This window comes from Lycorma delicatula, chromosome 7 (genome assembly GCF_047948215.1).
Source record: "Lycorma delicatula isolate Av1 chromosome 7, ASM4794821v1, whole genome shotgun sequence".
In the NCBI taxonomy this organism is placed as follows: Eukaryota; Metazoa; Arthropoda; class Insecta; order Hemiptera; family Fulgoridae; genus Lycorma; species Lycorma delicatula.
In genome coordinates, this window is record NC_134461.1 from 120,885,265 (window position 1) to 120,899,174 (window position 13,910).

Below are 13,910 nucleotides of genomic sequence, written 5' to 3' on the forward strand. Positions count from 1 at the left end.
CTCTCCAGTATTTCTTACAACATTTATTAATTTTATTACACATTTTTAATCGACTTCGGAGTTTCAGTATGACATAAAAACTTTTATTATGTTTCAAATTTAATTTTTTAATTCTACAGAAAAGTTTCTGTTTTTTGGTCCGTTTTAAGTTTTCCGCTTAACGTATAAATGGGTATATATTCTATGAACTCCACTCTCTTTGCGTAATTTTTCTATAGAAATTCTTTTCGAAATGGAAGAATTTTTATATTAAACGCTGCCTAATAGATTATTTAAAAATTTTTTGCGTCATTTTTACTTTGTGTTATATTGTCTTAGTTCATTATTCTATAACGTGATGTTATTCTTAGATTCGAAATATTTCCATATGAAAATTTTAAGAAAATTAATTTAGAAAGCTTGAGGTGTGGTAGAAAAGAGATATTTTTGCATTGTAGAGAGACTTAGCTCAAGCTTGTAAGTAGTCTCTTTATTATTATTTTCGTATTTTTATAAAGAATTGTTGCCTTTATATTTCTTAAAAGGGTTTATTAACCGACTTTAGAGGAGTTTTCAGTTTGAACCGTATATATTTATTTTGTTCATCCAGGCGTAATTTTTCACTAAGTGCACAATGTGAATGAATTTTCTTTAGACAATACAAGGTGATGATTACAATGATATAACCATTGGAAATCTAGAAGAATCATATATAGTGTAATTCAGGATCTTTAGAGGTTTATGATCACAACCCACCGGGTTGCTCTAATGGTGAACGCGTCTTCTCAAATCAGCTGATTTGGAAGTCGAGAGTTTCAGCGTTCAAGTCTTAGTAAAGGCAGTTAGTTACTTTTATATGGATTTGAATACTAGATTGATAACTGCCTAGATCGGAGTTTTTCACCGAACACTTTTTTTGTGATCCTATACCACTTTTCTTTTTCCTGTTTTAGCTTTCAGGAATTACCGCTCAGGTATTACTTCATAGGATGATATGTATGAATGTAAATGAAGTGTAATCTTGTACATTCTCAGATCGACCATTCCTGAGATGTGTGGTTAATTGAAACCCAACCACAAAAGAACAACGGTATCCACAATCTAGTTGTTCTTTTGTGGTTGGGTTTCAATTAACCACACATCTCAGGAATGGTCGATCTGAGAATGTACAAGATTACACTTCATTTACATTCATACATATCATCCTATGAAGTAATACCTGAGCGGTAATTCCTGAAAGCTAAAACAGGAAAAAGAAAAGTGGTATAGGATCACAAAAAAAGTGTTCGGTGAAAAACTCCGATCTAGGCAGTTATTATCAAGTATATTTATTCGTTAGTTCATGTACTTGATTTATAATTTGAATATTTTCATTAATAAAAGAATGATCTATCCTGAATCTGTACTATCTATCAAATGTACATATGTAATGCCTATTAAATTACATTTACACATTTTTATAAGGACATAAAATTTTACTTCACCGATATTTTTTTTCGTTTTTTTTATATTACCACTGAATTGTTATTTATTGTATTTTTTTTTCAATCACGGGTTATTATTAAATCTATATATTTAAATAAAAAAAAGAAAAGTTAAAAACAAAACAAAAGGAGATGAAGTCTGATTCGAGCCGATGTGCCTTCTCTTTAGGATGCATATATTTTTTTAGTTAAAATTTTCATTTCGATTGCAATCAAAAAGGGAGATGTACAACTAGATGTTACAGCAGTGCTAAATCCAAAATTTCAACATCCTACGGCTAATAGTTTTTGAGTTATACATATGCACGTTCATACATTTGTATGTACAGACGTCACGCCGAAACTAGTCAGAATGGATATTTCCGTTGAAATATGAAAACCGTAATGTTTCGCGATCATAATACTTCCTTTACTTCGTACAAGGAAGTAAAAATGGTGACATTTAATAAAAATAAGGAAAATTTCATCAAACCAATAAAATAAAAAACGAATAATTCTGAATTTTACTAATACTGTTACTGTTTACTCATTACTCATACTCATATAGTTACTTCAAAAGCCTCCATTATCCTAACACTCCAAAATAAGGGTTTTTAATATATAAAACAAATATTATTACAGCAATGTGAAGTTAATATTTCATTTTACTTTTGAATTTTCCTCAGTTATGCGTTATTAATAATTAAAATTTACAGGAATTCCATTAACATCACTTTATTTCATTCGTACCCAAGATAGAAACAGCGTTTAAATCTTTATTGAAGGTCAAACTTACCCCTGAATCTTTGTTTGTTTCAGCGTGTATTTTGCGTACATTTTCAAAATTTAAAGTTGTTTTCCACTTAAGTTAAATGGCAACTGAAAAAAGAGATTTGAAGCGGTTCAATCTTTTAAATATGTTGAAGAATTATTACAAATAATAATATTGCTAATACCTCTACTAGTATAAGATTTCAAGCTCGTAATATTTTGTAAACTGAAGTTAATAAAAAGGTCAGTTATTAATATGAAATTCAAAGCTAAAATGATAGAAGTCTGACTTACCCGGTAGTAATATACAGACTTGAACAAATCTAAAATTGACCAAATTCGTCTCCGAATATTTGAAAGAAGAATGCTTAGGAAAATACTTGCGCCAGTATAAGAAAATTTAGGAACTAAATGCGCTAAAGAAGTTAAGAGTGTTGAAAGAGACAATATTGTAAGACATTCTTATCTTCTTTAGCGCATTCATTTCCTAATTTTTCTTATACTGGCCCAAGTATTTTCTAAAAACACAAGGGATTATGGGATACGTTACGAGAACCCATGAGGCACGAATATCCATAATAATATTAAACGGAGTTATTTAACGGAATAAGGAAACGATGTCTCCGATGGTTGGATGAAGTTCTCTTGGATTTGGCAGAGATGTGAATGAGGGGGTGAAAGAAAGACAATTTCTGAGATTAAAAAACTTGGTGAGGTGTTGTGAAGAAGTTCAAACCTCATCAATGTGTAACGATGGTAAAGAAGAATTTATAAGAAGAATTTAATTTAATTTTTAAAGAAGAATTTACTCTTATTTAGACTTGTTCAAAATAGAAAAATTGCTTTAATTGTTATAACATTTAATCTTGCATCTGAAGTTTTATTATTCTATTTGAAGTATTACTCTGTATATAAATTTTTTTTGTGCCCTTTATAGATTTTCGATAAAATTCGTGGGGTCCTTTTTCGTAGTTGAAAATACGCTTTCATAGTTCTGCATTCTCTTCCTTGTATTTTTAAGCGAAAATTACTCCTTTGATTTTCTCCATTAAAAAAAAAATAATTTTTATTTAATTTTGTATCATGGATTTTTAAAATTCTACATTCAGTTGGGAACGCTGTTCAATTCTGCTTAGATATCTTCCTTTTTACTTTCCTGGCATTATAGCTCTAGGGCTACTCGCAAGAAAGAAAGTCTAGTAGTCATCAGTCAAAAAGAAGTTGGATATACGTTTATTTTTTTTTATTTCTTGACGTTTCATGACCCAGGGACCCTCAAAAAACAAAAAAAAAAAGAAGAATTTGAAGGGTAACGTTCGTATTTATGTTGGCTTGTTTGAAGCTTAATATATTTTGACTGTATAAACGATTTTGATGAAATTTAGTATATACACTCGTGTATATGGGACAAATTTGTAGGTAAAATTTTGGGATCAATGTCTCCAAGGGGTGGGGTATATAGTTTTTTGGCGTCAATTTTTTCAAAATTTTACAAACATAACCCCACTTTATATCAAGCCAATATATGCATGCATGTTTATTTTTCCCTTTTTAAAAAAAATATTTTGCCCCAAAACTCCTTCCACAAAAATCAAAAAGCTATCTTTATTTGTTGTTGATAAGATAATAGTTAGTATTATCTTTTCTGATAAGATCACTATCATTTCTATGCTTAGAACTGCTTACCTTTCTTAGCTTCTTTTATCTCTTGTTGACCAGTTTCGGAACCACTCCATTATCAAAACTTGTTTTACTGGAGTACAATAAATACATTGTATTTACTAAACACAGAAGCTGTCTTTTTTTATTGCATTATCTTTAACAAAATTTTTTTATGCCTTTCTAGGAATACTAATAGTGCAATTGACCCCAAAATAAAAACTTTGGGAGCAATATAGTGGGTGGGAGAGCTGATCAAAGTTTAAAAGTATCGATTTTTTAATTTTTTTTTTGGTTTATTTTCATGTATCATATTTTTCCACTATATAATAAATAACTAATGTCAAGAAAGTATAGACACCCTGTTATCAGATTTCTTTTTTATTAACATTTTCGTTTAACATTCAATTTTTTTCATATTTAGTTTTGAATTGAAAATCGATATTTTACAGCTGCATTTTCGTTTATTATTTTCAGTGTAGTCTCTTCACAATTTCATAGTCTTCGTTGTTTTTTCTAACATTAGACATATTGTTTTGCTTTTGGTGGTATATTATTCAGATGATAATTTCCTTTCTAGTTGTTTGCCGTTTGAAATTAAATGGTTCACACAATCTTTACGTTATTTTCTACACATCAGTTTAGCCTTTGATACGGTTCATATATTAATAAACAAAGATAAAACATTGAGATTTCAAAGGAATTTCTGGATCATGGAATCGTTTGTTAACTCCGAAAATAACTGAACTGTAAATAAATAATATAATCTTAAATGATAATAAAAAATAATAATAGTTAAAAAAGTATAATGTTGACAGGACTACTCGTAAATTATGAATTTAAACAAGACTTGTTAAGTAGTAATTTGGTAAATTAATTTTAATTGTTTTGAAACGACAGCTATTAAAAGTTAGTGGAGGATATTAATAACTTAATTCCGCCAGCAATTTACAATGAAATATACTTTGACATAATATTTTCATTTGTACAAAGGATACGTATATGATGAAAAAGTTATTTTAATAAAATTTCTGTATTGGTTGGAGTAGTAATTATAAATGTATTGTAATTTTAATTAGCAAAAATAAAATATATATTAGAAATCATATATCATCTTTTTACAATACTGTTTATGCTTCTGATGCCTCACCCCCAACTCGTTTATTTATTTTTTTGTATTACATTACTATGCTTTATTTATTCTTAAATAATATATTAGTGAATCGGTTTTATATTTTAAATTACTTTCTGAAATTTTATACTTCATAATTTTCGTACAAATGATTTTTTTCATTTTGAAGTTTTATTTGGTAAAAAAATTAATTTACTATAATTAATCAAGTTTTTTGTTTTTGTTTTGACAAAACTCCGGTACAAACTACGCTAAACATTTTATTTATCTTTCTCTCTATTCACTTCCGTACACAGTATTTTAAAAATTTGGTCGGAAAATGGAACATTTAAATACAATTAAAAATTTTTAAAAACCCACGACGAAATAAACGTTAAGTAAAAAAACAATTAATTAGAAAGACAGAAACACTCAAAAGCCATGTTGAAGAAACATATATACTTCAGCGCTGGTGGCTTATAACCGTAAAATTAATCTAAGAATCTGCTCTGAGGTGATATCTATGTAATGCAAAAACCCGCATCGAAATCGTTCCAGCCAATTTAGAGAAACAGATCTACTGCAGCCCCCCTCGTGGTGGTTTATAATCGTAAAACATGTCTAAGAACCTGCTGTGAGGTGATAACTACTTAATGTTACCGACGCCCCTCTGTGAGTGTGGTGAAAACAAACTGTTAAACACATCACAGAAGTTTGTTTTAGGACAGCTTATGAAGGGACTCCTGAAGATTTCCTGATGGCGACTCCAGAATCAGTAGCTTATATTAATTTGTTTCTAATTTTTGACTGCAATTGGTTTTGTGTTTTGGTACCATACGCTAACTAAATAAATTACTTTATGCTAAAAAACCGCTTCGAAATCGGTCCAGTAATTTGAGGAAAACGTAATAAACATACAAACCAACACACACAAAACTTCGTACCCGAAACACATATACCGTCTCCATTCCGTTGTAGGTAAAAAATATTTTTTACATTTATAAATGGAATAAAATGACAAAGTTAACAAAAAATAAATACCTGGAATAGGTTTAGTAACTCGTCACACGAGGTGATGTATCGGTAATTAAGGTTTTAATAATACTGTTAAGGCTTTGCATATAAAAAAATTTTATCAATCTCTTTGGAGTTTTGATTCCTGTATAAACATTACTTAGCCTTAAACGGTTTATCTGAATAATGTAAATCAGATAACCGACTATTTCTTTCCAAATCAGCTGATTTGGAAGTTGAGAGTTCCAGCGTTCAAATCCTAGTAATGTCAGTTATTTTTATACGGATTTGAATTCTAGATCGTGGATACCGGTGTTCTTCGGCGGTTGGGTTTCAATTAACCAGACATCTCAGGAATAACTGCGACTATACGAGACTACACTTCATTTACACTCATAACATATCATCCTCATTTATCCTCTGAAGTAATACCTAACGGTGATTCCCGGAGACTAAACAGGAAAAAGAAGAAGTTAACCGACTAGTGTGTTAATGATAGATCTCATAAATTTCTCCGTTTATTATCCCATAACCACAGATAATTTAATTTTTAAGATTGATTAAAAATAGCGATTATTAATAACTTGAATTATATTTAAATTAAATTAAAATTCTAAAAACTTTTTCATAAAAAGACTTCGTATGAAAATCAAATTCTTTTGTTACCTAATAGATCCGAATACACGATCCATTCTTGATCGGATTTAACTTCGATAATAAATTATCGATACGTCATTTAGCTTACGTAGCGGTGTTGATTTTACAATGAAGATTTCATCGATCTGTTTGCTAATTGTAAACTGTGCCGCAGCTGTTACTGATATTCTACGTGGTGTATTTTCCATTATTCATTTTCATTGTATAATATTTTGGAAAACTTTGATGTATCAAAACGATTATTTAATCTTTGTGACTAAACGAGGCCTACTTTAAATAACTTAGGCACGTAATCTTCAAGAATTTACTGTTTACTGTTGTTTTTTATTTGATATATTGCTATTAAAATTCAGTTAAAACACATTAAATTTAATTAAATTACTCGTATTTTGTAATTTAAACTATTTTTTAATTGTTTCCTTGAATTAACGTAAACACCCACTGGTTTACTGGGTAAATAAAAAAATAATGCGACAACTGATTATCCAAAAATTGGACCAAGTTGAAGATGAAGACGAATCCGAAGTGAAACGCGTATCTATACAAGGTCCAAAAAAATAATTGACGTTCTTCAGCAGTATTTTATACAAGAAGGCAGTGGTGTTATAAAACACCATGTAATGAAAGGGAGACAACAGGTCAAAAGTAAAGTTTTTCGAGTAGAGACATTAAAGTATATACATATTTATGTATTTTACTAATAATAAACGGCAGTCATAATTTTGACTTGTACTTAATCATTTTGTTTATTAAAATTTACTTTTTATTATTAGTGATTATAAAAACAATTCAATTATGTTCTTTGTGTAACTTTAATACTATATTGTAAATAAACTTCTGAATAATAAGATATTAAATCGAGTCTATTGATTAGTATGTACTGTACTGTATTTGTGTATATATCTTCTCATTTTTCGTTAATGTTGCTTAACAAGGTCAATCATTTAATAGGGTCGCATGGTCCTGATCCCGGGTGATCCAATTACCCGAAATCCATTGTATATAAAACTAAATTTTTTATTTTTGATAATCAAACACCACAGAAATTTTGTTAATTTTTGTACGAGGGTTATTTTTTCAAGGTCCGATCGGTCACAAAATTAAAACCACAGTGAAAATGAAACATTTTTTATTTGTAACAAGTACTTATATAGTTACGCTATTTCTCTACATAGTTGCCACTCCGATTTAGACATTTGTCGTAGCGTGGTACCAACTTTCCAACACCCTCGTCATAGAACGGAGCCGCCTGTGTTTTCAGCCATGTTTCTACGCTGGTCTGCAGCTCGATGTCTGTGCTAAAATGTCCTCCTAGCCAGCGTTTCATGTGAGCAAAAAGGTGAAAATCGGATGGAGCCAAGTCCGGGCTGTATGGTGGGTGATCAAACACTTTCCAACGAAAACGCTGCAGGAGCTTCTTTGTTACAGCTGCAGTGTGCGGCCGAGCATTGTCATGGAGAAAGACAATGGCTGATGACAACATTCCTCTCCGCTTATTCTGAATTGCCCTTCGTAGACGTTGAAGAGTCACGCAGTATGAGGCTGCAGTGATGGTCGTGCCACGTTCCATGAATTCCAACAAGAGAACTCCATTCCGGTCCCAGAATATAGTAGCCATACACTTTATGTTGGAGAAGGTTCGCTTGAACTTCTCTGGTTTACTGAGAGAATGAGAATACACCCACTGTTTGAATTGTTCTTTTGTTTCTTCAGTTTCGAACTCGACTCATGTCTCGTCCCCTGTGACAATTATGTTCAAAGTATCTTCTCCTTCATTGTGATAGCGCTGGAGAAACGTTAGGGAGGTGTCCATTCTCATTGTTTTATGATGGTCGGACAGCATCTTGGGAACCGATCTCTCACACAGTTTGCGGTACTGAAATCTCTCACTCATAATGGTGTAGAGAGCTGACCTCGAAATTTCAGGAAACTAATCACTCGATACAGAAATTGTGAACCGACGATTTTCTTGAATCGTCTCATCCACTCGCTCAACGAGATCATCGGTTGACACTCGCTTCCTTCCTTGACCGCTTGCATCATGAACATCTGTACGTCCTGCTATAAAGTTCCTGCACCATTATCGAACTTTGCTGTGACTCATTGAAATTTCACCGTACACATTACTTATTCGTCGATGAATTTCAGCTGCATTAACCTCGCAGCCTGAAGAAATCGAATTACCGCGCGCACTTCACACTTAGCGGTAGATGCTGTTGTTGTAGACATGTTTACGTGCTAGCTGCGTGTTCAGAACTAAACTAAGTGATGCGGCGTGATTGAAGGCCATACTAGAGACGCTGCGCAACACATATGCGAAAAGGTTCATCCAATTTTTGCGCCGGTTTTTATAAACTTTCGGCTACAGAAGCCGAAATATAATATTTAATAATTTTTTTTTTTTAATTTCTAGTCCAAGATATTTTTTTGTTTTAATTTTTTTTTAACATTTTATATTTATTTTTATATTTTTGTTTCCCGGGCGTTATGATAAAGTTAGAACGTTCCCCTCCTCCAAAAAAAGTTACTGCCTTTACTAGGAGTTGAACATTGGAACTCTCGACTTCGAAATCAGCTGATTTGCAAAGACTCGTTTCATTAGTGTATTGTGTACGAATTCGTAAAGTACTTAAATCATTTAGCATGTGATGTGAAAAAGAATGGTGAAATGAAATAAAGTGAAATAATGAGAAATAAGGAAGTAATAAAAGGAACTGGAGAGGAATAATTTGATGAAGATAAATAAAGATCAGAAAAACATCTAAGTTGGGGCTTATTTTACAAATAAATTGTCTTCAGCGAAAATTATAAATGGAAGAGAAACAATAATTATTGTAATGGTTACATGTATTAGGGAGGGAGAAACTTACAAGGCGAAGAAGAAGAAGATTCTCAGAACCGGAAAAAATGAAGAACTTTCAGTTGATATCTGTTAGAAAGATGTCATTACCTAGGTGCTGAAGATGACCTCCGGTAAAGCCCATAAGGGCTGGGTACTGACAGAGTGGCGTGGTGCCGTCACATGTAGGATGTCTCCCCTATGGGGTCTGGATGTTAAAAGTTAGGTTCATCAAAGAAGGAAAATATCAGTTAAAAAATTCTTAAGATCAAAGATTATTATTATTATAAATTTTTTTTTTTTTGTCTTCAGTCCTTTGACTGGTTTGATGCAGCTCTCCAAGATTCCCTATCTAGTGCTAGTCGTTTCATTTCAGATGATAATCAAATTTTATTATAAATAAAATTTGGAATTTACACCCGACTAGCAAAATCTTTTATAATAAATAAATAAAAAGCTAAATTGGTTGAAAGATCGTGCTGTCATCGTTAATACGAATAAGTCGTCATCATAGTTAGCGTTCATGTGTAAAACAAAGGGGGGTTTGGAGATGGTACAGATTTGATATGATTGGTTTAAGTTAAAGATTCAAGTTCCAATGCAAAATTTTCGTGATTGCTTCATATAATGTTTAATTGTTTGACAAGGAAAACCAATTACATTTTTTTTTTATATACTCTATCTGGTAAACAATCTTTAAATAAAAAGTTCCTTGAACTGTGGTGTATCGGAAGAATAAACCAAATTTTATCCTATTTTATTATTAATTATTATTATTATTATTACTATTATCATAAAATGATGTAATTTTTTCTTATCATTAAAGCAACTATTTAAGCATTTAATCTTTATTAAATGTCATCACGTATCTGTGCATACGTAACATTTTTTATTTCTAGTGAACTTCAGTCTTGTGTACTTTACTCGTGGTATTTAATCCGGTAATTTTTATTTTAATTTGATTAATTTGGTGTTTTTTGGTCAGTTATAAAGAACTAAAAAAAAAAAAAAAAAAACATATAATTAATTATTGATATTCCTTGAAAGTTAATGATTTATTATTGTAATTAATCCAATATTTCTTATGCAATCACATATCTTTTTCTTATCAGTCGTCTACGGTTATCGGTTATCTTTTGTTTTTATTTGTATATATTTACGAGACTGAACTGAACTATGTTCCATGTATTTTATTTCTATACGAACTTGCTAACAAGCTTTTTCAATATCACAATATTATTATTAAAATATTTAAAATCATTTTTTTTTTTAATTCTTACGATAATATAGTTGTATTAGATTCTGTATTTTTCTTTAACCCAATTCCGATTGGAGGATATTTTTGTGTATAATTTTTATTTGTCTCATGTAATTCCAGAATAGTTGAACCGTTTGAAAATTGATTAAAAAAATTGGTGTAATTTTAATCATAACTGACAATAAGTATGTGTTTTTTTCAATAAGAAATAAAACACAGATGTATAAAATAACAATAATTATGAAAAAGATAAAAATATTAAATTATCATTTACTTTTTGAAAATAATTATGAAAAAGTAAAAATTAATTTTAAAATTATTGATTTTGTTAATCAATAAATCATAATATATGAAAACTAATATAAATATATAATATAAATAAACTAATAAACCCACCGGGTCGGGTGCGCCTAGTGGTAACCTCGTCGTCGTAAATCAGCTGATTTCAAAGTCGAGAGTTTTTAGGCTCAAATCCTAATAAAGGTAGTTGCTTTTATTCAGATTTGAATACTAGATCGTAGATACCGGTGTTCTTTGAAGGTTGGGTTTCAATTAACCGCAACACTTACGAATGGTCGGCTAAGTTTGTTCAGTATTACACATTTAACGTTACAGTTACATTACACTGATAAGTGACTAATAATTTAAATTGTTGATGCGACTGTAAAGTAAAAAAGTATTAAGAAAAAAGATCTTTACTGAAAATTTGGAGATTAAAATTTCGAAATTACTAATGAAAAAACTAGAGAAAAATTATCATAATGTGGTTTCAAACTATGGTTTAAATATTAGTTTTAAAATATTTAAAAAGCTCAGAAATTTAATGAATGATTTCAAATTAATCGACTCCTTTCTTTGTGTCAATATAAGCGATTAAACAATTTTGAGTTTAATTTTTTTGTATTCCTATACAGATATTTAGTATTTCTAAATCTCCTATGGTCATTCACGATTTTAGAAATTCCCGCCATTGCAAATTTTCTTCTTTTTCCCCTCAGTGGTTTTATTAATTTTTTTAAATATTTTTATACATTACTTTGAAATAGAATACAACTAATGAATCTTATGTAGAACAATTAAAATGAGTTTAGTAGGCTTTGACAACACTACTTCTCAACGACAATACTCTTGAAGTTTGAAATTAATTTATTTATATAAACTAACCCGTGTTAATTAGACATGATCTCTCTACTCCAGTTCTGTTATAGTTGTCGTTTTGGATTGTTTGTTAAGTCTTGGTCAACTATTAATTAGTGATAGTTTCAATTCATTTATTTTTAAAACATAAAATGATGTTATAAACGTTCTTCGTTGTCACACGCAGCACGAAAATCTTAGTTTAATGTTGCATTTGTTACATAGAAGGTGTATTATTACTTCCTTTAGGAATTTCGATTAAATATATTTTTTAAGATGTAATAGAAGATTTTAAACCACAATAAATTTGGCTTAAGGGTATCCAAATGAGATTTAAGAAGTAGTTATTAATTTATTTATCTGTATATATAAAAATGAATGTTTGTCTGTCTGTATGTCTCTTATGCCTTCCTTAACCGTTCATCCGATTGCGATTAAACTATGGTGAGTTGTGGGGACGCCTGCGAAGGTTTTGGCTCATATTCAGAATATATGTTACTTACATGGAAAGAAATGCCTCTGCAAAAAATGGACCCGCTAGATGGCGCTGGGGTTGAGATATTTGGAAAAATTATATTTACGGTCCGATTGGCTCATATTCAGAATATACATTAGTTATGTGAAAAGACAAATTTTTGCAAAAAACTATAACCGCTAGGTGACGCCGGTGTCGTAATATTTACGAAATAAACAAATATACAAACAGACTTTCTTCTTCTATATACGGTCGTATGTATGTCCGCTATAAACTAAAAACTGCTGGACCGATTTACATGCCGGAAAAAGGTAAATAGGGGAAAAGGGAAATAGAGAAAAAGGAAATAGGGGAAAAAGGGACAAAGGGGGAAAAAGAGATAAAGTGAAAGGTTAAATTTTCTGATGTTCCGTAATGTTCATTTTTTTAATGTTTTATCAAATTTTCAATTGTGTTCAATTATTATATATATATATATATATATATATATATATATATATATATATATATACACACTCAAAGCTAGCAATAGCGAAGCATTGCCGGGTCTGCTAGTTTTTAATAGAGACGAAGTTATGTTCTCTCGTTAATAAAAATAACTCATTTTTTGTTGTGTAACTTTATTATATAATTTAGTATGTCGACTATTATTCTGGTATTTTTGGTTTTTTTTTTAACATGGCAAGATATATGGATATCTCAGGAATATATAATATTTATCAGGCTGTCTAAAAAGTATTGAGCCTTTGGAGCCCAAAACTGAAAATGCTTTATTGCTTTTGGAAAGTAACATGATGGTTCCATATTTTATGCACCATTTTTCCCGATTTTTTCCGGCAGCACCATAATTCCCATCGCTATAGAACTTCTGTGATTTCTGATCAGAAAATTATGACATCTGGTTTTCACAGACTTCCTTTGAAACTAACTTAACACAATTCAGGGAGTTCTGCAGAGACCGAAATAAATGATAGTCTGACGATGCCAGATGCACTAAAACCTCCTAGTCAAGTTCTCTCAATTTTTGACGGGTCGTTAAAGATATATTTGGTCTGGTGTTGTCTCAGCGTGGTATGCGACACCCTTTTTGTTGATCAGTTCAGGCCGTTTCTTTTGAATTGCTAGGTTCAATCGCGCTAACCCACCGGGTTGGTCTAGTGGTTAACGCGTCTTCCCAAATCAGCTGATTTGGAAGTCGAGAGTTACAGCGTTCAAGTCCTAGTAAAGCCAGTTATTTTTACACGGATTTGAATACTAGATCGTGGATACCGATTCTTTGGTGGTTGGGTTTCAATTAACCACACATCTCAGGAATGGTCGAACTGAGAATGTACAAGACTACACTTTACACTCATACATATCATCCTCGTTCATCCTCTGAAGAATTATCTAAACGGTAGTTACCGGAGGCTAAACAGGAAAAAGAAAGGTTCAATCGCGCTAATGGTCTACAGTATAGATCTGAGTCTTCTCGTTCTATCTGGCGGTGGTAGCTTGTGATGCACGACGTCCTTTCAATCCCACCAATCGCAGAGAATAAGCTTTCT

The 13,910-nt window shown here is 31.0% G+C and overlaps 1 protein-coding gene across 3 annotated transcripts in view; it reads left to right on the forward strand.

Moving 5' to 3' along the window:
- Positions 1-13,910, forward strand: part of Dys (Dystrophin) — a 1,915,508-nt gene that overhangs the window by 467,509 nt on the left and 1,434,089 nt on the right. The gene's annotated exons all lie outside the window — the stretch shown is intronic.